General features: G+C 39.6%; 1 protein-coding gene across 9 annotated transcripts in view; it reads left to right on the top strand.

The window, feature by feature from the left end:
* The window catches only part of EPHB1 (EPH receptor B1), a 387,938-nt gene that overhangs the window by 116,751 nt on the left and 245,386 nt on the right, over positions 1-25,801 (top strand). Inside the window, exon 3 of one of the 9 annotated variants that reach the window (XM_088132655.1) lies at positions 3,790-3,869. The exons of the other annotated variants lie outside the window; for them this stretch is intronic. The gene's annotated coding sequence lies outside the window, so the exon portion shown is untranslated. The remainder of the gene's footprint in view (positions 1-3,789; positions 3,870-25,801) is intronic. 9 annotated transcript variants of the gene reach the window in all.

Below are 25,801 nucleotides of genomic sequence, written 5' to 3' on the forward strand. Positions count from 1 at the left end.
ATTTTTTCTTTGAGATCTGTACATGATTATAGGCTTCTCATTTCTGACTTATTAGAGATCACTATCTATTGCCTTTTGCTTCGGATTTGCTGGACTGCCTTCAGAACGGACACATTTTCACTAAACAGGCTTGAGAGAAGCTTACAATTTAATTTGGATGAAGAATGGGCATGAATATTTAACAGCGTCTTGACACTTGTTATGGCAGGGAGGGAAGAAGCAGCATGAGGAAGAGTCTGAGAGGAACTTTGCCTTACCTACACTAGGTATAAATTGTGCAGAAGAATTGTTCTTTGGTAGGTTTTCAAGATTCTGTACATTAGTTAGCCTACTAGCAAGAAACATCTTTCCAGAAATCCAAGTGGCTCTTGTTTCCTGTGCTTGCCTGCCTCACAGGGGGTAACACATAGTTGAGAATGGTGTGGCTTTGCACATAGAAACTTATTTCTGAAGTGTTGGAAAGGGCAAAATGGGTGAAGCTCGTATTAAAATAAGACCTGAGCAAGTGCTTCTTTTACCTCTGTTAAAAATTATAAATGTGTGTGGAGAGGGGAGGGGAAGAAATTTGCTTCCCACCTCATTAAAATCTTTACTAGCCTTTATTATTGATCACTTCTCATACAATGGAAAACCCAACATATTTAATTATCTGGAAATGGAATGGTGTATTCTTTTTCTACACCTGAACTGTGAAAATGAATTCCTGTCACTTTCTCTTGTCCCCTTCCAGAGTGTTTTGCATTTTTAAAAAAGCAACCTTACAATTTAGGAGCTGACTTTTGATCCCCCCCCCCCCGCCTCAGAATTGAGGGCTGATTATGAAACTGAAATATTCCAAGTGCCAGATAGGATGGAATTCCAAATCCTGACTCAATTTCACTCTCCCCACTTTTTCCTGTTGGAAAAAAAAAGTTTAGAATAAATTCACATTTTTTCCATGGATTTCAGGGCAATAATGAATACCAGGACAACTCATAGGGAGCCATTTTGGTGTAATGATTCAAGACACTGGCTTAGAAACTGTGAGTTCCAGTCCTGCTTTAAGCATGAAACCAGTTGGATGACTTTGGGCCAGTCACTTTTTCTTAGCCCTAGGAAGCAGGCAATGGCAAGCCACTTCTGAAATGGTGCCAAGAAAACTTGCAGGGTCCTGCCCATGTAGTAAGCAGAATTCAGGACTAACTGAAGGACCATAACAACTCTTGGCAGATTCTCTGGCAATATGATATGGCCAAAAGTAGATAATTTATTACTTAACCCTTCTTTCTTGCTGTATAACATCCTTATTCTGAGAATGACTATCCTGTGGCAAGCAATGATTGTCGCTGTTGTGGAAAGCTGGTTCTACTGAGTGTTTGGTTTCTCCTTGTGTGGTTCTTTTCCCGACTTGTATTCAGATAATTGCAGCCTTCACTGATCCCGGTTTCTGATGACACGCTATGTACAGCTGGGGAGGGAAGCTGTTGTACAAACAGCTGTTTGGAAGATGATTTAACTGGCCTCTGCATTTATGATCCCAATCCCATTATGTAACAGCCAGCAGTGAGTTAATCTCCCACTTAGGTATACTAAATACCCCTCAAAATGTAATTTTAACAGGCAAGCTTGTATAATTTTTTTGAGACTGACAGTATAGCCTGGGATCCTGAGGAAATTCCTTCCTGACTATGTTCCTGACTTTGAACTTAGCATTCATGAAACAGAAATGTGGGAATAGCGTTAGCAAGAGAAGAGGTGAGATGTTCCAATGATAGATGGTGGCAATAGTGAAACTGGAGATGGAAAGTGAAAGTAGTTGGGAGCATGAATAGAGAAAAAGTGCAATCCTATGCATAGCAGCATGGCAGGAAGTCCCAGTATGCATAGTTAGACCCATTTGAGAAGGAGCATGCTATAGAATTGCATTGCAGGTCCACTGCCATTTTGTGATAAAATGTAGGATCACTTCTTGTGTGGAAATATATATATTTGATACAGTCCTGCATATGAACTATACAAGTTCAGAAATAATCATGCATGGTGAGAGGAAGCAGTTATGTAGTGAAGGAAGAGAAAAGAAGTCTGGTTGTGTCAGGTTCAGCCCAAGAATCACAACAAGGCAGTTTAGCAATCAGCTGTTTCTTTATTAGCTTGCACCTAATAGACAGAATCTCGCCAGACTAACTCTAGTCCCCCAATGACAGCAACTATAACCTTCATGCCCTTAGGGAGGGGCCAGTCTCTTTCTCTTGACCTTCACACAGTCCAGCTAGGGGCTAAGGACACGCTTTCCTTGGAATGTCTCTCCCCCTTCCCTGTAACCTTGAAGCTTCATTCCAGAATCCTCCCTGCTCATGCCTTCCATCACAGGTTGCTTATCTCATCTTGCTTCAAGGAAGCTTAGAATAGCATATAATTTTCCCTCCTTTTATCCTCCCAGCAACCCCATTGGGTAGGCTAGACAGTATGCATATGCATACATGTACATGAAAGGTGGGGGGATACCTTCTGATTGTGGAAGCTCTGACCCAAGGTGATCTACTTTTCATGACAGTTGGGATGGTTAACTAAAATTTTGATTTTATTGGGCCTAATCTAACGTCTAAAACATCCTTCCTTAGCCTGATGAGCATATAATTTTATTATATATCATATAATTCTAGATGTGCTGGAATATGGCTCCCATGCTGGCTTTGGAATTATTTGAATTATCTGAAGCATCTGAATCTAAATTACGAAGATTGATCTATGATATTCCTACAAAGATAATTCTGTGTATGGTACCATATTGCACACATCCAAAATAGTGTTTCCCTTGTAATGTACTTGATCGTTCTCTTTCCAAATCCTGAGGTTTGGATTAATGTCTCACAATTGTTTATAGCTAAACACAATATATTATTGAACCAAAGAATTTGCTGTCATTGTGTGGGATGATAGTCACAAATTTAGATAATTTTAAAAAGGGGGTTAGCATGGAGAATCAGACTATCCATGACTACACCTCTTGATGACAGCCATACCTTCTGAATTAAGATAACATAATTTAATACCAATGTTTAGGAAATAATTTAGGAAATGGAAGATGACTATTGCCCAAGTACGTGTGTGCATCTGTGATGCATTTGTACTCCGCTGTCTGACACAGGATGCTGGTATAGGCAGGTCTTCAGTCTGATCAGGAGGGCTCTTACCTTCTTTTTTCTTATTGACCCTGTAGTATCTCTCTTGATAAATCAGGGAATATATTTATATTTTCCAAGAGATGTTTTATTATCAGTTATTTTTATTATCAATATGACAGGCTGTCTATAAATGGAATGTCTTTGTTTCTTTTCTCTATGCCTTTTGTTCTTGGAAGTTTGCCTTGACTGATCACTTGGTTTATTAGGCAGTTGTCCACGTGGAAACGATTCATGTGTGTCTGTGGTTTGCCTTGTGTCTTTGCATGATGTGTCAGCATTAGCTGCACAATACCAGTTGGCTTAATAAGTTAGTATCAATTTCACAGAGAACTTATGCTTTTGAAAATGAAGCAGGCAAAATCTGCCCCTCTTTGCTGGCTGTTCTCTCCCACTTGGAGAACAAAGTCAATGTTTCACATTTCCCCCCCTTTCCTTGCCTCCCTTGCATGCGATACCTAAAGGATTATAATTAGGAAACATTAGCAGACTTACAGCAGCTTTCATACCTGAACACCATTCATAATTGTACTCAGCAGTGCTCTTCTTTGGCTATTAATGTCACTTCTATGAAGTAATGAGGAACAAACCACCTTCAGGCACTTAAAACATCTTCTTTATACAATAGGAGTGTTTGAAGAATGGAACCATAAAATAACCTGACTTGCATTCCCCTGACAGAGAAGTGATCAACAAAGACTCGAACAGGTACATGAGAAAAAGATCACTTGGAGAGATGGTGCTGGCTTCATAGGGAGCTTTAAGCAGATGATAGAAGGCTAGCTAGGGAGAGAGGCTGTACCAGAAATTATTGTTTTGCAAAGCAGTGGAAAGATTAGTAAGATAGACAGACATGTCAAACAAAGGAAATATGAAGGACTCCTAGCAAAAAGGAAAACAAATAGTTGGCTGTTAATTGGTCTTTGCCCAGTTTTTCTTTTTTCTGTGCAGTTTGGAAACACCTTGAAGGCTATGGCTGGTTGGTGCTGCAGCAATAATTCATTTTGCTACAAGACTTCACACCTTTGGGTTAGTTTTGTTGCACTTCTGTCCATAAAAGTGCTTTGGAATTATTCTCATGGAGGGAAGCATACAGAATGCTAAATCAAAAACAGAAGAGTAATAATATAAATCCAAATGGAATTTGTTAGAAAATCCACTCTGGGTTACTGCATTTTGTGTTTTTTTTCCCCCATAACAATCACATAACATAAATCTGGTAAAGGAAGAAGCAGTGTGTTTCAACCAATTGAAAGACCAGAATGGAATACAGTACTTGAAAGAATAAAACAATATACACCATTGATAGTAAGTAGCAGAACTCTTAACAGCTGCTAGAGTGACTAGGAGGGCTTGAAAACTGATTAAAAATAAAAGTTCAACTGTCTTTCTAAATCCAAGTTATGAAGGAACCACATAGATCTGCTTTGGGAAAGAATTCTAGGGATGGAAAGCGATCCCAGAAAGGACCCTCACTATATTAATTCCTGGAAGAGGGACAAAGAGTGTCTATAGAAGCTCCTGTCTTTTTAGGCAGGATTATATTATGTGGAGGAAAACAGTTCTTCAGGTAATTCTACCCCAGTCTGCTTAGAATCATATAGGTCAAAATCAGTCTTTGTGCTTGGAAATACATAGGCAGCAAATGCAATTGATGCAAAGAATGGGGACGATATAAGTAGTCCTATGTAGGCCATGTGCCATAAAAGATGAAAGACTATAAAGGCAACCATCATTATAACCAGGACAGAAGATCTCAGAAGACACTACCAATATTAGTGGTAGAGCAGAGGAACCCAAAGCTCACTGTGATTTATCTTCATAATGCTAACCCAGGATTTAGCATTATGATTCTAAAATTTACTACCAAAAGTCTTTCTTGTGGACTGATGGAAATTGAAACCAAAAACTTCTGGAGAGCATCAAACAGCCTACACCTAAACTAATGTAGAGCCTTGCTTGCATGCAAACTTTTCTGTTACCTAAAATATCCCATAAAATATAAAATATCTATTAAATTCAATGTTGCAAAATGGTGCAAGGAGAAAACCCAAATCAGATTGTTAATCTACACTTTTGTTGATGAAAGGTGAATGAAGTACACAAAGTATAAGCAAATAGCTTCAATGGTCAATGGATATTACAATTTGCAATATTATATTTGAAGGATATTTTCAATAATCTATATTGAATTTGATACGGAAGCGCAGTTAAAAGAAAATTTGCATTCAAAGCCTTGTAAGTATTTCAAAAAGTGAAGTAAACTTTGAGCCAATGTGATCAGTTTGTTCACTTTTCCTTGGAAGATTTAAAATCAAAAGATATTCCTCAATTTTATTTCTGTCATTTTAAAGCAAGTTTATTTTTCTGCACAGTTTCAAAAATGCCACTTATATTTTACAGAGTATAGCCAGCAAAAATTGTTATGAGATTCACAGAACATTCAGGCTAATGAAGAGAAATAGGTATACATTTGGCACATCATGTTCCAATATTAGAAGGCTGTAATAATTTAAAATGAGAAAGAACAAAACCTGGAACAAGGGTGATAAACATGTCCTCATTTACAATCGTTCAGATTCTAGCCTTGCAAAAATACCCTAAAATTTGCAAAGTCTTGCATAGTTATATCCTTAGTCTGGGAGTGGCTTGTGGCATGGACCCAGGAAAGAGGTAGTAGTATCAGGAAGGTGGGCTTGGGGCAGGCAGGCACTAACATTTCTGGGGTGATGAGCAGAGAGAGATATGGTGTGAGATAGGGGGCAGGCCACTCTCAGAGAAGGTGTACTCAGTATCTTGCACCAATTCCTCTTTCTAGCCCTTGGTCATTGACTCTTCAGTGACCTGGACTCAGGCTATTGCTGCTCAGTGCCAGGTCAGCCTGTCATAAGGTGCTCCTCATCCCTGATTTTATCATGGAGGAGGCAACTGACCTGGCAGGTACCATTGAGACTTGGATGGGTGCAGGAGGGATGGCTTTCTTGAAAATATGCCCTCCCCCCAGGTATTGACTGTAGCACCAGCCATGATCCCAAGGCAGAGGCGAGGGGCGGCTATTGTTATCCAAGAATTTATTGTGGCTTTCAGAGATACTGCTCTAGAGATAACACCCTGTTTGTGAAGTTGGGCTCTGGGAAATAGATGGAATTACTGCTGCTGTACATGCCTTCCTGCTCCATAGCAGCTTCCCAGCGTCAACTGCTCAAAGGCTTAGTTGATGGTGGAATTTTCTAGATTTATGGTACTGAGACCTTCAAACTGCCTTCCTTGGGAAGACTGAGACTGAAGCAGTTGGGAGTTCATGGCCATCATGGTAACCATGGTGTCATGGACATGACCAAATTATTGAGGGCCCAATACATGGTGGGGGTCACATAAATCTGCATATTGTCTCAGGACAGTGGTGACATGATATGGAGGTGGAGGTTGTGTCTATTTCTCATGCACAAATCATTCTCTGATTGCTTTGGAGCTTTCTGCATGACCTCTCTACTGCAAGTAGGACCAATCTGATCGTTCATTCCCAGGAACCTGATGGACCCCATAGGGTTTCAGAGGCTGCTTGGGGAAGTTGCTGTGGATGTGTAGTTTGATTGAGGCTTGAGTCTGCTGTTAGAATGGGATGGTGGCTGCAACTTTGGTATTAGATTGTATCTCTGTAGCCTCTCTCTCTGCATTGATCCTGGAGGTCCTTCTGGTTTTCAGAGGAATTTCAAGAGTTGAAGCAGCAGAAGAGGTGCCTACTGAAGGAAGACAAAGAGTGAGTTTGACCAAACATGGATAAGAATATTAATTAAGGATTACACTGTGGTGATAACAGCAAAATGGAGATATTTTTCTGTTCTTATTGCATCTGCAGTTTTAGTCTGTTGGTCTCAAGGAAGTGAACAAGATCTTTGGAGCTGTGAGTGTGACCACCTGTTTATTAGATCCTGGGGAGTGACGTATCTACATCCAGATGCTGGTGAATTCATCCTTGATGAATTTGTGTGTGGATCTAATGGTCTGCCCCTCTTCAAGAAGCCATCTGTAGATCTGATGATGTTGGATAATTTCTGACTTATTAATTGTTTCTGACTTATACCTCTATACCTAATGTAATTAAGGTAGAGTTACTCTGAATCTCTTTCTCACACTTTCCCCTCTCCTAGACTAAGGAATCTTTTCTGTAATTTTTCTCCATGTTCCAAGGTCTGCTAGACATTTCATCCCAAAGTGTAATTCAAGATTCTGGTTATCACTTTTAACTCCTCATAGCACAGGCCTGGTTTTTTGTGGGACCCCCATCCTTGATCAGTTTTGACTGTCCATTAAAATCCAATATGGCCAGCACATTCCAAGTCCCATCTCTTAAACAATGCCATCTTATGAAACCAGGAGACATGCCTTCTGTGTTGCTGTGTCTGCCCTAAACAACAGTATTCCCCCCAGAGATTTGGATGGCCCCAATCCTGCCTGCCTTTTGTAAGGCTCCGAAGACTTGTTTTTTTTCCCCCAGGCTTTAGATCAGGAGATTTGTAAACCCATACAGATGTTCTAATTGTTGAATAATATCCAGCATAATTTGTTATACTGTATATTTTATAATTGCTTATTCTTGAAATATTATTGTTGCTTTAACTGTATGCTGCCCCCAATCATTTGTCAAGAGTGCTATCTAAATAAATAGATAAATCTAGCTTTTTTATTTAAATATACATTTGGCCCAAACCTGGGTTTGAGAATGAGTCCCTACCAAACACTGAAACTATTGATTTATTTGCTGAAATTTCTATACCGTTCAATTCCTGCAGGCTCTGAGCAGCTTATAATCATAAAAAAAGATTAAAAACAATACACAGGAGTACCCAGGTAGTCTCAGAACATGCAGAACACCACAAAGCAGGCTAGAACTCAACATCCTCCAAATGCTCTTTCAGAGAGCCATATATTTATAGCTCTGTGAAAGCCCATCAGGGAGGTGGTGGTCTGATTGTCAATCAATTGGAAGAGGATATATTTAATGGAAGAAGTATCAGAAGGGTTCTGGGGTGAAGATGGGGGAGGGTTGATTGTTGCTCTGACCATAATTGTTGCTTTAACTCATAAACCTCTCCAACAATAATTGTGCTCCCAAGCCTTTCTTAGAATTTCTCTTGGGATTAGAGAATTAGAGATGCTCTGCTGCATGCTACAATCCCATCTTTCTCCATCAATTTGGCAGATGCACAATCATTTTCAACCAACATTCTTTTGCTTGTATGTGCCATCCTTGTGGGGAACTAGCATAAGTTTCTTGCCTAGTACTGGATGGGGGAGAAAAACTTATTAATATCATGAAACAAAATGATTTGCTGAAATTGTCAGGAAAACTAGAAGGTGGGGTGGGGAGATGTGAATGCAGACAAAAGACAGAGCAGGTGGGTAGACAGATATAGCGTCTAGCAATAAACATACGCATAGACAGGTATGCACGCACAGCCAGAAGCTGAAGAGGGAGAGAGGAAAGGCAGAGCTAGAAGGCAGAGCAGATAGGAAGGCAGATGGTGGAGAGGCAAAAAGGGGACAGGTAGGGGGAAAAAAAACTAGTAACAAAACAAATACAGCTATAGAGCAGAAGGGAGACTGTAAAGAAAAACTGGAAGCTTCATATGTTTCTCTTTCTCATATACATTATTTGGATATGTAATTGTCAGTAATTTTCTTCTGCACTTTACCCTTGCAATGGGGGATTTAAATGGAATCCTTTGAAATTAAACTATTTAAACAATTTTTAGAATTGGTTCAGGTAACACTTACAGGAAATGGAGTACTGAGAATCTTAGCAAGAAGACAGTAACCTCGTCAAGTAGAAACATGATGGCCTCTGATTTATTATCATGCATACATTTTGGTAGGGGGATCTTCGAAGGGCTTTGTTTCATGATTTTATTCCCCTGCCAATCTATACTTTGTTTTGGAGGTGGGGGGCATTGTCTCCAGTTCATCAGAATGAGCATTCATTGTGCACGTACCAGTGTGCCTCTAGAGGCTTTCTTTGGTGCTCACCAGTTCCCTGTTGACTTTTTAATGGGAAATAAATGAATAAATAAGATGCTGGTGTGTTGCAGAACAGAACACCAAGCTCTGTAATCATATTTATTTGCAGTAATGCCTTTGGCCTTCTGTAGGGTGGGAGAAAAATATCCTGGGGCTAATTCACCTTCTGCTAAATGTGTATTTTGTGTACATACCAGCCATATCAACCATGGTCAGACATTTTGTGAATAGGCAAGTTTTCCATGACAGACATTTTATGTATTTGCCCTTAAAATTCCAAATGTGAGCTTAGCCTAGGGCTTCCATATCATTCATAGATAGATAGATAGATAGATAGATAGATAGATAGATAGATAGATAGATAGATAGAACAATCACTACAAAAATCACTATATTTTATTGTTGTTTGTTACCAAATTGAAAAAGTAAACAAAATTCAGACTGTAAAATCCAGATGAGCAGTAGATTTATTATTTATTATTTTTTATTATATCAATTTACTATGTAGCTGCCCATCTCAGGTATGATTCTGGGCAGTCTGCATAGGATTAAAACCAAATGAAACAAAACACAATAAGAGTAAGAGTAAATAATGGTGGCCAAGGACAAAATCAATTCAAATCATAAGAAGGACAAACTCACAGTGACGGTCTCAGCTAACCTGCAGACCCCATGCCCAAGGGAATAGCTAAGTCTTGAAGAACTCCCAAAATGCTAGCAGGGTCAGGCTCCATGAATCTCAGGGGGCATGGTATTTCAGAGGGCAGGTGCTGCAACAGAAAAAGCATGCCTCCTGAGTCTCACCAGATGGCACTGTTTAATAGGCAAGACCTGGAACATGCCTATCTTGTTGGATCTAGTGCGATGGGCAGAAAAAACTGTGGATAGATGTTCCCACAAATACCCTGGCCCCATGCCATGAAGGGCTTTATGGGTGACAACCACTACCTTAAATTGTATCTGGAAGCCCGCTAGGAGCCAGTGCAGGTCCCAGAGAAGTGGTGTACCATGGGTGTAGTGAGGTGTACCCATAACTGCCCATGCTTCTGGACCAGTTTTAGCTTCTGAATGACCTTCAAGGGCAATCCCATGTACAATGTAGAATGCATTGTAGTAGTCTACTCAAGACGTATCCAAGGCATGAGTGACTGTGAGCAGTACCTCCCAATCCAGGAAAGGGTGCAATTGGTGCACAATATGGATTTGCACAAAAGCCCTCTTTGCCACGGCTGCCACCTGTTCTTTCAACAGAAGGTGTAAGTCCAGGAGAATCCCCAAAATGCACACCAGCCCTGTCTGAGGCAGTGCTATCACATTAAGATTACAAGTTCTGAGTTGTTAGGATTGAGCTAAAGCCTCTTCTTCCCCATCCTGACCTCCACAGCTTCCAGGTTTTGTTTTTTGTTTTTTTTGTCTGCGCTCAGTCGTTACCGACTCTGCAGTGACTGCTTTGGATGAGTCCTTGCAGTTTTCAAGGCAATTGTTTTTCGGAAGTGGTTTGCCAGAGCCTCCTTCCTAGAGCAGAGCCCAGCTGGCGAGCGCAGGAGGCGGGGTTTCCGTTGCTTCACGCCCTTTTCGGGCGAGCGCGGTTTCGCGCTTACCGGCAGCTGCTGCCGACTCCCGTGCAAGGCGCCGCCAGCATTTTTCCTCCCACCGGAGTGAGAGTACCCATTTATCTACTTACGTGAGTTTTCGACCTGTTGGGTTGACAGGAGCTGGGGAGGAAACAGGAGCTCACCCTGTTTAGCGCGAAGGCTGGACTCGAACCGCCGAAGCGTCAGGCAGGTACTGAGAGAGAACTCAACAGGATCACTTGGTCTGCCCAGAGTAGAGATGTATCAGGTGTACATGGTGATACTTTACCCTGTGCTGTCAAATGATCTCAGATAACATCTTCGTGTAGATGTTAAATAGGAGAGGGGACTGCCCAGAGCACTGAAGAAACCCACAAAGAAGGCAAAAAGGTAGTCTTTCCTGCAATCTAGTGGTCTTCTGGATTTTTACTGCACAGATTCTGGCAGTTTTCTTACTTGGATACTCCTACCACCAAAGTTCAGGAGAATCAGCAAAGTTTTTTTGGTATAGCTTATCAATCATAGAGTCACTAGAATCTGCTTTATATCAAAGCAGACTATTTGCCCATCTAGCCAACTGCCTACTTTCCAGCATCTTAAGAAAAAAAATATTTTTCACCTCTGATAACTTAAAAAAAAAAACAAGCTATAGTCTTTGTAAATATATTAAAATATACATTTATTCAAATATCACTTTTTCAAAGGATGGCTTAATTTGTGCTTTTTCCACTATTCAAGAATTCTAAATTTGTGTACAACAAATGAGGATCCTGAACTCCACAAGTTGAAACAATCCTGCTATGAATTTTTGCCATATACAAAACATTAATTTCTTGATGGCTTGGCATGCTTGCACACTTTATGAGAGTTTTCCAGAGAGACCTATTGAGAGCCCTTTCCAACCACTTCTTGCAGTACAGGTGTTTGTGTGTGTGTGTGTGTGCAAAATTGGCTACACTCCTTAATTCCCAGGTAGGGCATGAAGATTAGTTTTCTGTTCGTTGTAATATATTTACAACTGCATTGTGGCAGATGAGTGCCTGTTTTATGTAGTAATATATTACTGGTTTCTCTGTACTGATAGATTGTAGGAACCATAACTGTTTTGATTTGAACAAACCTAATGCAGCCTACTGAGACTATAACAGGACTTAACATCTGTGTCTTTAAAGGGAAACACAGCAGCAGCTCCTAGCCTTAGGAAATAATTATTCTCTTTAAAAATAATAAAAGCCTGCCAGATCAGGATAACCATCTGCTAAAGGAGACACCAGCTCCAAGAGGCTAGATGTGCAGCTTGTGCAAATGAATGGCAGAAGGAAGAGGTGGATGTACCAGTGGAAGATAAGATGCTTTGTCCTGGGGAGAGGGAGGGAGGAGGGTGGGGACTGGAATAGGAATTTCTTATATGCTGTTCCAGAATGCTATTGACTTGTTCAATAGCACACTTTTTTATTGTTTCCCACAAGCTCTTCCACGTGTCTGTATTATCTTATTAAGGCTAACACCGAGGAACAGTGAAGAATTAATAATAGTGTTTTATGTAACACCTACATTTTTCTTATTTAACAACTTGGGGAATGTTGTTAATTCATTTTTAATATGATGGAAAGCTGACAGCGAGAGAGAAAACCTACCACAGGCCATTCCGTAATTAATCCATGCATCTAATGGCCAATTTCCATCACTCAGCTTTCTTTGACTTAAGAAACACTTCAGAAAGGGAGAGCCAATCTAACACATGTTTCCTCCAAAATCTTTTGCACTTCACTGGAAATTGTTAAGGGTCTGATCCTCATGGTGAGAATTTGGAATGACAAAATCAAAGCAGATATATTATGGATACCATACTTGAGTATCAGAAACTAAATGGCAACAAGAGTTGGTTTACTGCTGTCCAGGATCTATCTGGACTTTTGCATCCTAGATATGATAGCCCTAGATGGATTCCACAAGGGAGAGTGCAAGCAATTGACTGTATTTGGGCAACCAAGACAGACCAAAAGCACAAACAGATGACAGAGAGAAAGCAAAAGGTAGAAGACGCTGCTGCCAGCCTTTCCTGTTCAAGAAAAATTCTGTGCAAAATTCCCCCAGTCCTTCAGAAAGGCCCAGCTCAGTTCCTCTGCCTGAGAGCACAGCCATCCTGCAAAAAGGAATGCCAGCTGGGAGGACAAAGAGCAACTACAGCAGTGTTTCTCAAACTTGGCAACTTTAAGATGTGCGGACTTCCAACTCCCAGAATTCCCACTGACCTAGAGCAGGGTTCCTCAATCTCAGCAGCTTTAAGATGGGTGGACCAACTCCCAGAGTTCTGGGAGTTGAAGTCCGCACATCTTAAAGTTGCCAAGTTTGAGAAACACTGACCTAGAGCACTGACCTAGAGCAGCTTTAAGATGGGTGGACCAACTCCCAGAATTCCCCAGACAGCATGGCTGGCTGGGGAATTCTGGGAGTTGAAGTCCACCCATCTTAAAGTTGCTGAGGTTGAGGAACCCTGACCTAGAGTAAGGAAAAGGACTGCCTCAGCTTCCTCAGTGGAGGCTGGCATTCCAGACTTGCCTGTTGAGGAGGGAGTGACCAAAGGATGTAAATCTCCACAGCCAAGACAGCTTATCTCTTTAGTTGGAAATTATAGGTTGATTTAATAGTCTGACAGGTTGAAGCTTCAAGGGACACTGCATTTGTTTTAAAACCCTGTCCCTGAGTGCTTAAAGGGACAGATGTGAATAAATTAATTTATCTTTTTATTCCTTTGTAGTGCCTTCCGACACTTGCAACTGCTTGTCTGCTCCCCTAAATGGGGAGTTGCATGGGGTAACTACCATGTATGGACTGTGAATAATCTATGATTTGTTGGATTCACACAACAATGCTAAGCAATAAATCATGTCTTACAAACCGTAATACTGAGTTTGCTCAAGACACTAAGCCCAAAACCACAATAACTGCATTATGGCTTATAGCTACATGTTATTCTTGTCTGTGTTACTAAAAATAATATGTGTGTTTTCCAACATGGGTGCATGATGGAAAAGTGTAACAGATTACTATTTCCCAGTGTGACTATGTAACAAATTGGTCTTCCATGCATTTTTAGTACAATACCTATCCATATGACCAAATAATTTGGAATTTGAGGTGAGTCAAGATGTCTCATGCTGTGGATCACTTGCAAGATTGAGCACACAAGCATTAGGAGGGGGAGGGCAAGAGAAACAAATGACATAGTCATATAAATTACACAATTATGTACTTGCATAATGATGGCTGATGAAAGTACACAAGTTGTATCATTTGTATCATGATACATGTATTGTAATTCTGATAATGCTGTGATTTTCTACAGTTGCCTATATTATGGTGACAAATTATTTCCTGAGGTAGGTGAATTATGTGAACTTCAAAAATTCCCAAGTTATTTTATGACAGGAGCCATTTTAGATGGCTCCCTCCCCCAGCTTTTCTTCATCCTTCATCCTAGGAATGACTAAGGCTACCAGATCTAGGCTATAGGAATCCAGATGACCCACAAGAGAGCAACAAAGTTTTCTGTATCTCTTTCTTGCATCTTGTGGTTGTTTGGATTATTACAACCCACATATGAAAGGCTTAGAAATGACAGACAGTATTTATCTGACAATTGAGATAATGACACATACGAATCTTTGAGAAAATGACAGCTGAATGGTGTGGCTAATACTGCTATGGTTACCAGCCAAGCTTTCTTATATTTTTTCCTCCCACTCTTATTTCACTAATTCTCCTCCTGAAATTTTCTGTATGTGTGTTATTGTTGAGATACCTTTTTGGATAATGAGGGGGAGGGGAACTGTGGGATGGAGTAATCCATTATAGTTTTTTAAATCTCCCATTTGGAAATGTTTTAAAGCTCAGCAGAGACAGAGGAGAAACACTGCCTCAGTTCTCAACTCTCCCTGAATTGTTTAAAGGAATCTTGTCAGAACAGTGACTTTGCCATTGTGACAGTATCCACAGCACAAGCAGCTGTCAGAATGGCTCTTTTTTTTTTTTGGTCAGAAATAGGCACTGATGCTTGGAGAAGACAGGTCACTTGCGAAAGGACGGATGATATTGTTGAGATTAGCTGCTTCTGCAGATTGCTTCTTTAGAAGCAAACAAGCAAGCAGGCAAAAACTGTAATGTTAGTAACATTTTAGCTCCCCTTCTTTAGGGAGATCTTGGCTGTACCTCCCCTAGTGATTGTTGATGATGTAGAGCTGAATTATGGCAGGAAACCTAGCATATTTCACAGATGCTAATTGAAAATGAGTGCTATAGTTCCTATCAGCCTAGATTACATGGGCTAGTTATGCACATATGTGCAACCAGGTTATAGCCCAATGCTGGTTCTGTGAGATGGATGCAGAGCAGTATACATTCGTAGAGTCAGGTAATTAATTTTCATTAAGATGTCAGCCCTTCATGATAAAATTCAGGTCTCTTTGATCCTCATAAAACAACTTCCTCTTTCCCTACAAATTTATCCCACATTATTTCTTTCCCCTGACTTTTTAAATGCACATTCTGTATTTGAGTCTCATTTTCAAATTGATCTTCCAATTTGGAACCTGTCCTCCCAGTTTTGACTCAGGCAGCTTGGCAAAAATGAGAGGCAGACTCCTGTTGCTCAATCTGTGTTGTTGTATCTTTATTTTATACAACCACCACTTTTATCCATTCTTGCTTTTCCTTTATCTGCCTTTCCAGATGGCCATTTAGAGTTTGCTCTTAGGCTCTTGCAAACATTCACTAGTACTTCTCAAGAACTATTCCCATAACAGATTGGAAAATATCCAGAACTGTGAAGAAATAATACTGTTTTCCAGAATTTTTTGCAACGTATTGTTAATTTTAAAGGCCAAGCTATACATGCCTTAAGCAGCCATTTTTTAAAATAAAAAGCAGGTGTAACCTGAATAACTTTATTTTGAAAGAAAAGTGCAAATTGAATAGAACCCTGTATCAGCTGTCCACTTAAAATCTGATCTGGCTTCTGTTTGCTTCTGAAGCTGACATTAGTGAATCATACCTTTGAGAGTAAAGAATAGCAGAGGAGATTTCAGTAGGGTACAGACACGAGGCCTTAAACAATATCTGTAGCAAAGAATCTTTCAGTTGCTTTTCCATTGAAACAAAAGGGGGAAATTAAGCATACTTTCTTAAAAGCATGATTACCATAATGTGCAGTTTGCCTGTATGGTAATTAATTAAGAAAATCAGTGAAGTGGCGTTTGGGAGGACGTTACCAGTATAATTAAAGACAAAAGTCATAACAACAGTTAAACAACAGGCTAAAGTGCTTATTCTTGGATAGGTGCACCACCCTGTTGCTTCTTGAAATGTGAATCTGATGTCTACTCATGAGTTTATTCCTGGTGTTGCCAGGCTGTCATAGGCATTGCCCAGAGACAACATATATTCACAAGTAGAGGTGTCTTACAGTTGTCTGATGCATGTTTATTGAACAAATTTCCATGAAAACCAGACAATCTAGTTTTGAAATAACTGTAGAAGTTAACAAGTATATATAAACTTGTAATAGCCATTGGACATTTAAATATAACTTTTTTAATACTTATTTTTGAAACACATATTGCTTGCATATTTGTAAAATGAGAGCCACATGGGATGGATATACAAGGAGCAGAAGATTGAAAGGATCTTTTGAATTATACAGAAAAAAATCTGTTCCTGAGGTCTCAGAAATCAAGCAGAACCAAGGCCTGAGCATTAGGACAGTGCAACACTTTGAATTTGAGTGAAAAAATAAGTTTTGGAGCATGCAAGGGGTGAGCATTTCACTGCCTACAACTTCTTAAAGCAGCCATGACTACTCTTGCATCCAGCAGCCACATGAACCCAAGAAAAGATGCATTTTGTTTAAATGCAGTTGCAGATAGTGGCTACATTTATGCCCAAAGGACCTTTTTGCTTTCAAAATCAAAATGATTAACAGCTCTGTTGTGCATATTATTCACCTCCATGTTGCCAGCAATACAGAATGCAAGGCCTCCTCTGCAAGGATGAATGGAAAAAGGTTTTTTTTGCCATGTGTTTCCCATTGATTTAGGTTTCGGACCAAGGAGAGAGATGTTAGAAGAATGTACAACCCCAGCCACATGGTATATGAGCTCAATTCCCAATAGAACTTTTATCCTGTGAAGGGTTAAGACGTGTCTCACCCCAGAATCCATTAAACAATTAGGAATTGTGCTATCTTGCAGTTTACATGGCTGTGTGTAAAAGCAGATCCACATGAGCATCTGAGAGCAAATGGAATCTGTCTGCATTTTAAAGTTTCCAATAAAATGCACATATGGATGAGCATCTTTTTTCTATTTTTAAAATAATTAAGGAGTAAAATCAACAAATGATGAACATCTTTCCTGGATCTATATTAGTCTTTGTTTAATTTCTTCCTTTTCACAACTCTACTAAGTGAAGTTTAAGTGAGAGACTATCATCTGGGTCAGCTAGTGGAAGTGCCAGAAGAGGCTTCTGCACATGCCCAGTGCAGGCACAGAAGGATCTTCTAGTTACTGGAAATGGATGATAGAGTTGAGGTGCCTCATTGAAGAGAATGTCATTGCTTTCATGTCATAAAACATATCACTGAAGATAGCTTAGCTGCCTCACACAGATCTCCTAAACAGATACCAAGGACCAATTATTGCTATTAGCATCATGTAGAAATACTCTCCTGCATTTTTTCCTTCTGGTTTTCATGTTGATGAAAGAATTTGCTTTTAAAATTTCTTTCAAAGAAAGGAGAATTTAAGCAAAATTCCAAGGGGTTATTTAGTTATGAAATGACTGAGGGATCTGTATAAATGTCCTGTTTGTCAATGTACAGTTCTCATCCTAGTGGTTTGCAACCTCCTGATTTACCATTAAATTGCAAGGGAATATACCACCTCCTATGGACTTACTCACATTGGAAAGCATGGGCCTCCAGAATTGCTTTAGAGTGATGAGAAGATATTTGTTGGCACAAGTGACCAGCTGGTAGCCAATAGGTTCAAACTAGGATTACATGCCAAAATTATTGAGAAAAAAGATACCAATTCATGTCCTTTCAGCTTCCCTGGAATCCCCAAGAAATGGCAGGAGATTCCCCTCTCCCCTCCCAAGCCAGTTGGCAGTTGTGCAACACCTTTTTTTTCTGGGTGTTTGGGTCTACCGCAAGGTTCAAAGTATCTGAGGGCTTTTGTCTCCTTTTCTTAAGGAAGATCAAGTATAAGCAGCAACATCTGGAGAGGCTTGATTCCACATCTATTGAGTGACTTGATCACAAATTCAGACAGTTGACTCTCTGCCAGAGATGTTTTAAATTAGACATTGTCTCTAGCAGACAGCACCTGGGGATGGATTGTTGACTTGCCTTGTCAATTACGTGAGAATTCAGAGAATTGACCCTTTGCTATGGGAAACATTATTTCTACTATGAAGCTATTCACTTCTTTCCAGGTGTTACATGAGAAAACTCATGTTGTCTTCTATATTTAATTGTTACAAATAGCAATGCACATAAAAGGCTCAAAGACAAGATTAATTTATAATACAAGGATGCAATCCACAGATCTTGCTAAGTAAGTCTTTCTAAGCCATGTGTGAAGGAATTTACAATACAATCGTGCAAATTCCAGAGTAGTTACACATAGATTGCCTCAGCTGGCATCATCATATCATCATCATCATCATCATCATCATCATCATCATCATCATCATCATCATCCCCCAGCGCGATACTATGTTGACATAGTTGTGGGGCTTGCATGCTCCGAGGAGGATGACAGCTATGCCAGGGGTCAAATCTTACTGGACAGGTCTCATCAGAAGAGCCAGATGAAGAATATCTCTCCCATAAACAATATGGTTAGACGTAATTTACAGAAATCTAGACCAGCTCGGTCATTGCCTGCATTAACAAGGACCGTGCTAGGTGTTCTAGTTCATGGACATCTGGTGACAAGTGGGCTACAGGACTCAGGACTGTTGGCTGAGCAACCAGGGCCAGCAGCTGCAGGGCTACCGGAAGAAAAGTTGCTTCCCATCACAAATATACGAAGACTGAAAACAAAGAAATAATGATCTGCTATCACAAATCAAGTCCAACAAGAAGAAGATATCTGAAAAGAATGTGCCAGTTCTGGAAAGAACATCCAGAATCAGAAATAACATGACAGAGGCTAACAGGTCAATGTTGATTTATAATACGAAATAAAGTATTCACAGAAGTAGAATTGGAAGAACTACAAAGGTCTACCTAGGGGGAAAAAAATGAAGACTTGTCAGAAGTAGCTCAGACTGTAGAGCCAAACAAGGGGGGAGTTGGCAGCAGAGGAAGATAGTATAGCTATTGAATCATTTTCATTCCCAAACCAGATACCCTCTGCTCTGCCTTCTCCTCAGAAAGAACAAAGTTGTCTAACTAAAAAAAACAACAACAATGAGGAATTGAAACAAAGAATAACTGAGCATCTAGAACAGCACAAAAACAACAGAGTAAGATCAGCATGCTATGATCAGATGCAAGCAATCTAGAACAGATGAAAGAAAAGAAGTTGAACAACAAGACCAAAGAATACCTGATCAATCAATCAATACCTGAAACATCACCTAGAAACAAGAAAGATCAAAGAAGCACTGGAAATAATAAAGCAGCAAATAACAGCCATAGCCAAAAAGATCAGCAGATAAAAGCTCGAACTCACACTGTAAGGAGAATCTTCAATGTCAGTCAAATCAAAAAAGTTTCTACCAATCCATCAATGAAGAGACTCCAATGAGCCAGTCAATACTTGACAAAGAAGACACGGTGCAGTTCTGAGTGCAGCTATGGGACAAGCCAAAGAAATACAATAAAAATGCAGCTTGGATAAAGGAAGTAGATAAGAATAAAAAAGAAGCTGAAATGAAAGAACTTGTAATAACAGCAGAAATGGTGGAGAAAAGGGCAAGGAAGATCAAGAGCTGGTCAGCACCAGGTGAAGATGAACTGCATGGTTTTTGGTTGAAACATCTGACTGGTCTGCACCCACTCATTGCCAAGCAGTTTAACAACATACTGCAAGGAGGTAAAATTGAAGATTGGCTAACATCTGGCAAAAGCTACCCGATAATGAAAGAGCCAATAAAAGGGGCAGCACCAGGTAACTACAGACCAGTTACCTGCTTACCAACAACTTTCAAATTGCTAAGGGGTGTGGCAGCTGATGCAGTCCAACAGCATCTAATTGAAAACAAGCGGTTTCCCTCTGTGCAGAAAGGAAACCACCCAAACACCAGAGGAACAAAAGATCACCTCCTAATGGAGAAGATGAAAACTACAAGAGAAGGAAGACCAACCTGAACATAGCTTGGATTGATTACAAGAAGGCATTCCACTCCCTGCCACATGATTGGATAAACAAGTGCCTAGAAATAACAGGAGTCGGTCGAAACATCAGAAGCTTTGTGCAAAGATCAATGGCACAACGGCAGACACAGTTGCTGCTCAATAGTGATAGACTGGGAGAGGTTAATATCAAGAGTGGAATCTTTCAAAGAGATTCACTATCACCACTACTGTTTGTCATTGCATTGATTCCTGTTTCAACAGTACTGAATAAGTCAGGCTATGGCTATCAAATATCTGCTAGGCTATCCTGCCTCCTTTACATGGATGATTTGAAGCTGTATGGAAAAATACCATCTGAAATAGAATCACTATTTCACCAGACAGTTGAAAAAGTAAAAAGGGCACTGGAAGAATATCTGAAGGACAGTGAAGAAGATGCACTGAAGCTAGTACACCATGAAGGCTTACTGAATACCAAAGAGACCAAAGTGGCCTAGAAGAAAGATGAAATGAAGAATAGAAAAGAGACATGGCAAGGCAAAGTATTACATGGCCAGTACACAAAAAAACTAGCAGGCAAAGCAGAGAACAACAAGACCTGGCAATGGCTAAGAGCAGGAAAGTTGAAGAAAGAGACAGAGGGGCTAATTCTGGCTGCACAAGACCAAGCCTTAAGAACAAATGCATACAAAACCAGAATTGAGAAGACAGCAACAGACTGCAAATGCCTCCTCTGCAAAGAAGCTGAAGGAACAGTGGACCACCTAGTTAGCTGCTGCAAGAAGATTGCACAGACTGACTACAAACAATGGCATGACAAAGTAGCAATAATGGTGCATTGGAGTATCTTGAAGAAATACCATTTGTCTGCAAGCAAGAACTGGTGGGACCACAAAACAGACAAAGTCATAGAAAATGAAGAAGCTAAAGTGCTCTGGGACTTCAGAATTCAAAGAGATAAGCACCTGCCACAGAACACCCCAGACTTAACAATTGTGATAAAAAAGACAAAAAAGTCTGGATAGTGGATTTTGGAATACCTGGAGACAGCAGAATAGAAGAAATGGAACTGGAGAAAATAAAAAAATATAAAGAACTGCAAATAGAAATAGAACAACCGTGACAAAAGAAAGGAAAGATAGTACCAATAGTAATAGGTGCCTTGGGTGCAATCCAAAAACATCTGGAGCACCACCTGAAGACCATCGGCACTGACAAAATCACCCTCAGTCAATTGCAAAAGGCAGCTTTACTTGGAACACCTTATATCCTGCAAAAATACCTTTAGCACCATTAGAGAACAACATCTGGCTATCCCAGGTCCTTGGGAAGGTCTCGATAGGTGGATAAAAATGCCATATCCAATCAAAACAACTGGCTGACTGTATGACCAATGATAATATATTAAATTTATATGCCGCCCAACTCCCAGTGACTCCGGGCAGTCTACAATTGTTAAAACATAAAAAAAAAAAGATTTAAAATATGGAAAACACAAAAACAGCATGAGACAAAGGGACAATGATGGCAGAGGGGAACAGAAAGGAAGTAAGCAGCATCAATTGTCCTCTCCAAAGGCCTGGGTGAAGAACCAGGTCTTTAAGGCCCTTCAAAATCCCAATAGGGTAGGAATTGTTTGAATCTTGGGGGAACCTTGTTCCAGAGGACAGGCGCTGCTACAGGGAAGACACACTTCTCAGGGCCCTGACTGATAGCATTGTTTAATTGATGGAATTAACTGATGAAACAGATCAAACTGGCTGGGCAGATACCATGGGAGACTGGCAGTCCCTCAAGTAATCCTTTCTATGCAGGTATATTTTACATATACAAAGGGAAAAAGTGGAGCACACCACGATCTCCTCACCAAATTTCTGCAGTGTCACTACGGATGTTTAGCAGAAAGCAGCAATATTTCCAACAATAAAGCAGGCACACAAAAACCTACCCAAAGAAATTCTGAAGGATTTATACTATATGTTTCATGTATTTTCTACCTGAAAACTGGGGAAACTGCAATCAAATCATTAAACTTCCAAGGCATGATCAAAGGATCTTTAGGGTTGAGTGAAAGTTCATGGGCTGCATGTGGCTACAGAGCAGCACGTCGTAAACTCTTGCAATAGATGAATCATCATTGTGGTAACAGGCATCATGTCCTTGGTTAGTTCTGGATATGAAGTAGCCTCTTCAGACCTATTCAGAAGCCAATAATATGCTGTAATAGTGGATTCCTGCACTGTGCAGAGGATTGAACTAAATCATCTCCAAAGTCCTTCCAACCCCTTATATTCTATGATTGATTGTTATTGAATAGTGGTTGCTGTTCTTACACTTTTAACAAAAATGAGTTTAGATTCTAAAATGAAGATGGCTTCTTCATTGGTTCTACCAATTATGCTATTTTTATTGCTCACCTGGCACCTGATCTTACATTGTTTTAGCACTAGACAAAGATCTCTTTATTTTCTCGTGTTTTTAAATACATTTCATCCCCTGATTATTGCTTTTGGTGCTACTGTTCATTGTGTGATTGTATTACTGCTTTTATGTGTTACATTATTGTTGGAAAACAAATTGGGGGAGAGATTTTTTTTCAAAAATCACTGATATTGTTTTTAAGGTGATAGTTTTTTAAAAAAATATGTGTTAGATACTGTAATAGAAGAGTGGCATATTAATATTTTAAAATAAAAGTATAGGAATTCATGCCATTTACTTCAGCTTTAGTGTATCATGAAGAACCTGTGATAAAATCTGAAATATCTATAGATCAGGGAGGAAAAAAAAATGTATTCCCCTGCTCTGTATGTGATCTTCTAGCATTCCTCTGTGACCCATAGATCTCTCCCCCAGAATAGAGAGTGGGACACTAGACAGGTTGAATAAATACAGCATATTTACCTAAATGGAGACCTCAGTGAAATTATCACTTGCAGCTAAATCTGTGAAAGCTTTCAGCTGGATTCCAGTATTAGCTTGAGTCTTCAGTGTGATTGGAATAATGAAATATTGGTGAATTGTTCTGTAAGTCTGGGCTACTTAATTTTTGGTTGCTCAGCCTAGGAATCATTGGTGGCTAGCATAAAATCTTTTTCCTGTAGAAATCCTGACCATGATTAGTTAGGGCAGCTCCTGGCAAAATGCCCATCCCTACATCTTTAATACCTGAGAGAAGCTTTGAAGGTAAGATGTTGGCTTGATTAGGCATCCTTGTGAGAAATGGCCAAATTCTCCATACCAGGGACTGGTTACAACAGTACAACTTCTTCTGGCAAAGAGTAGAAATTGTACTGGCCCTTAGTTTAAATTCCATATGAAAGAGGAAGGGGGTGAACAGGGCTAATTTAAGTTGGTCACCCACTATCAGCTACATTAGATCTCAGAAAAGTGGTGGGCCTCCTAAGACCCTAAGACACACAGAAGTAGTTATGGGTAAATAACCTGACATCAGAAAGAGGCTATGTCTGCCTGTCTCTGTCACTCTGCCTCCAAGGAAGTATATTGTTTTCACCGCCAGTAGGAGGAATATTCTTCGTTGAATTTTCTTTATTCTCTCAAAAATTTAAGGTACTTAGGTTGATCCAGTTTTCAGTCAGGTAGAGCCACACTTAGGTTAATATAGGCCATGTTAGGTAATGAGTAGTTGAAGCTGAAGAGTTTTCAGCAGCAGGCTAATGTAGTTCCATTTTAGCCAACTAGTAGATTGGGCCAAGAGAGCCAGTTTGGTGTAGTGGTAAAGGCATCAGTCTAGGAACCAGGAGACCATGAGTTCTAGTTCTGCCTTAGGCACAAACCCAGCTGGGTGATCTTGGGCCAGTCACTCTCTCTCAGCCCGAAGAAGGAGGCAATGGCAAACCACTTCCAAAAAGCCTTGCCAAAAAACCTGCAGGGACTAGTCCAGGCAGTCACCAAGAGTCAAAAACTGACTTGAAGGCACCAAAAAAAAAAAAAAAAAGATTGGGCCAACTTGTTCATTATCCTAAGTAGGATTTTACTTTGTGACTAGTGGTGCTGTTCTGTTCCCAGATGATTTTATCTGCACAAATGGCTATTCTACTTCCCCCTCTTTTCCTCCTTCATAACATTTTATATTTTGATTCTTTTCTCAAAGTAGTCTGTAAAACCTTTAAAGCAAGGACGCAGTGTTTTCAATATGTTTTAAACATCATACTGGATTTTGAATGGTTTGGGCTGAATGGTTTGAATGGTTTCCTGGAAGCAGAGTAAGTTTACTGCTCCTGTGTTCTCAGTTGTGCTTCATCTATGACAGGGTTCCTCAACCTTGGCGACTTGAAGATATGTGGACTTCAACTCCCAGAATTCCCTAGCCAGCCATGGGGAATTCTGGGAGTTGAAGGGCTGGCTGGGGAATTCTGGGAGTTGAAATCCACACATCTTCAAGTCGCCAAGGTTGAGGAACCCTGATGTATGAGAAAGAGGGTTACCACACCACTGCTATATTACCACTCCTAGTTTAGTAGAGAGCTCTGCATGCTTTCCCTCTTTGTCATAGTTATTCTTCTAGAAACATGAGGTACAAATCAAATGTCATGTTCATTTCTAGAACTATTTTTGAACTGGGTGGTCTTAGAAACCCAATGTATGTATATTCAAGATATTAGTGCTATGTCTCCTATGTCTATAATCTTTACTATACTGTATTTAGTGTCTGGGATACAGGGATATCGTATTTTCTTTTATCTGTTTGTATTTATGGAATATTAGGAACAGATAATGAAAATCCTTACAAATTTTATTTAAATTTAATTCTTCATAAATGTTCATTTTTATTTTTATTTTTTGCTTAGGATCCACTAGACCCCATAGTATTGCAGAGAATGCTATTTTTATATTCTCTCTCTTTTTTTTTTTTACTTGATCTTCAGATGCCATCACGTGGCCCCCTCTCTGTTTTTTGTCATCCTCAGCCCTTTTCTCTTTCTCTTTCCCAATTTATAACCTTCTGGCTGTTCTCAGAAAGTCTCTCCAGTACTGTATACTATCTGCCTGTTAAAAAATGCCACTCTTCTTTAACAGCATAGTTTAGGCCTTCATGCAAACATTATGTAAATGCAGTTATGCAAATTAATATTTGAATACATAGCATTTGTGAATAAGAGGATATTTGAACAGCAGTTGTGACTTAAGAGGATAGGTCCTTTTATACATAGGTAACTGGCTAAGGGACAAGAAGTAGAAGACAGGAATAAATGGACATTAAGATATTACTTAGTAGGAATATAAATTTTTGTTGTTCTGTTTTTCTTTGCATAACTCAGAGGCAATCGCAATAGCAATTTTATAGCATCTATTGGAATTGAAATATATTTTGAATAAAAAGCTCCAATATTCATTTCAAAATTTAGTTACTACATTCAGAATGTTCTTATGCTTGCTTGTTTCAAAAGCCTCAGCAAAACAAAGTTTTTAAAAACTGAAACTCATCAAAAGCTCTTTGAGATCTACAATGGGACAAGAACAATTGAGTTTTCTGGCAAGTGCTATTACTCACTTTAAACACTGATAAACTGATAGCAAATATTTGCAGGAAATAAAGCATCCCAGAAATAAAAGCAGTTTTACTCTCTGCTAAGGGAAGTGTATATCTTTAAAGAAGAAAAATTAGAATTTTTTAAAATAAAAGTATTAGGTATTTAGATTTAGTATTCAATATTTCTTCT

This window comes from Python bivittatus, unplaced genomic scaffold, assembly GCF_059951505.1.
Source record: "Python bivittatus isolate LINGU-HERP-01145 unplaced genomic scaffold, Pbiv_v1 ctg000980_np1212, whole genome shotgun sequence".
In the NCBI taxonomy this organism is placed as follows: Eukaryota; Metazoa; Chordata; class Lepidosauria; order Squamata; family Pythonidae; genus Python; species Python bivittatus.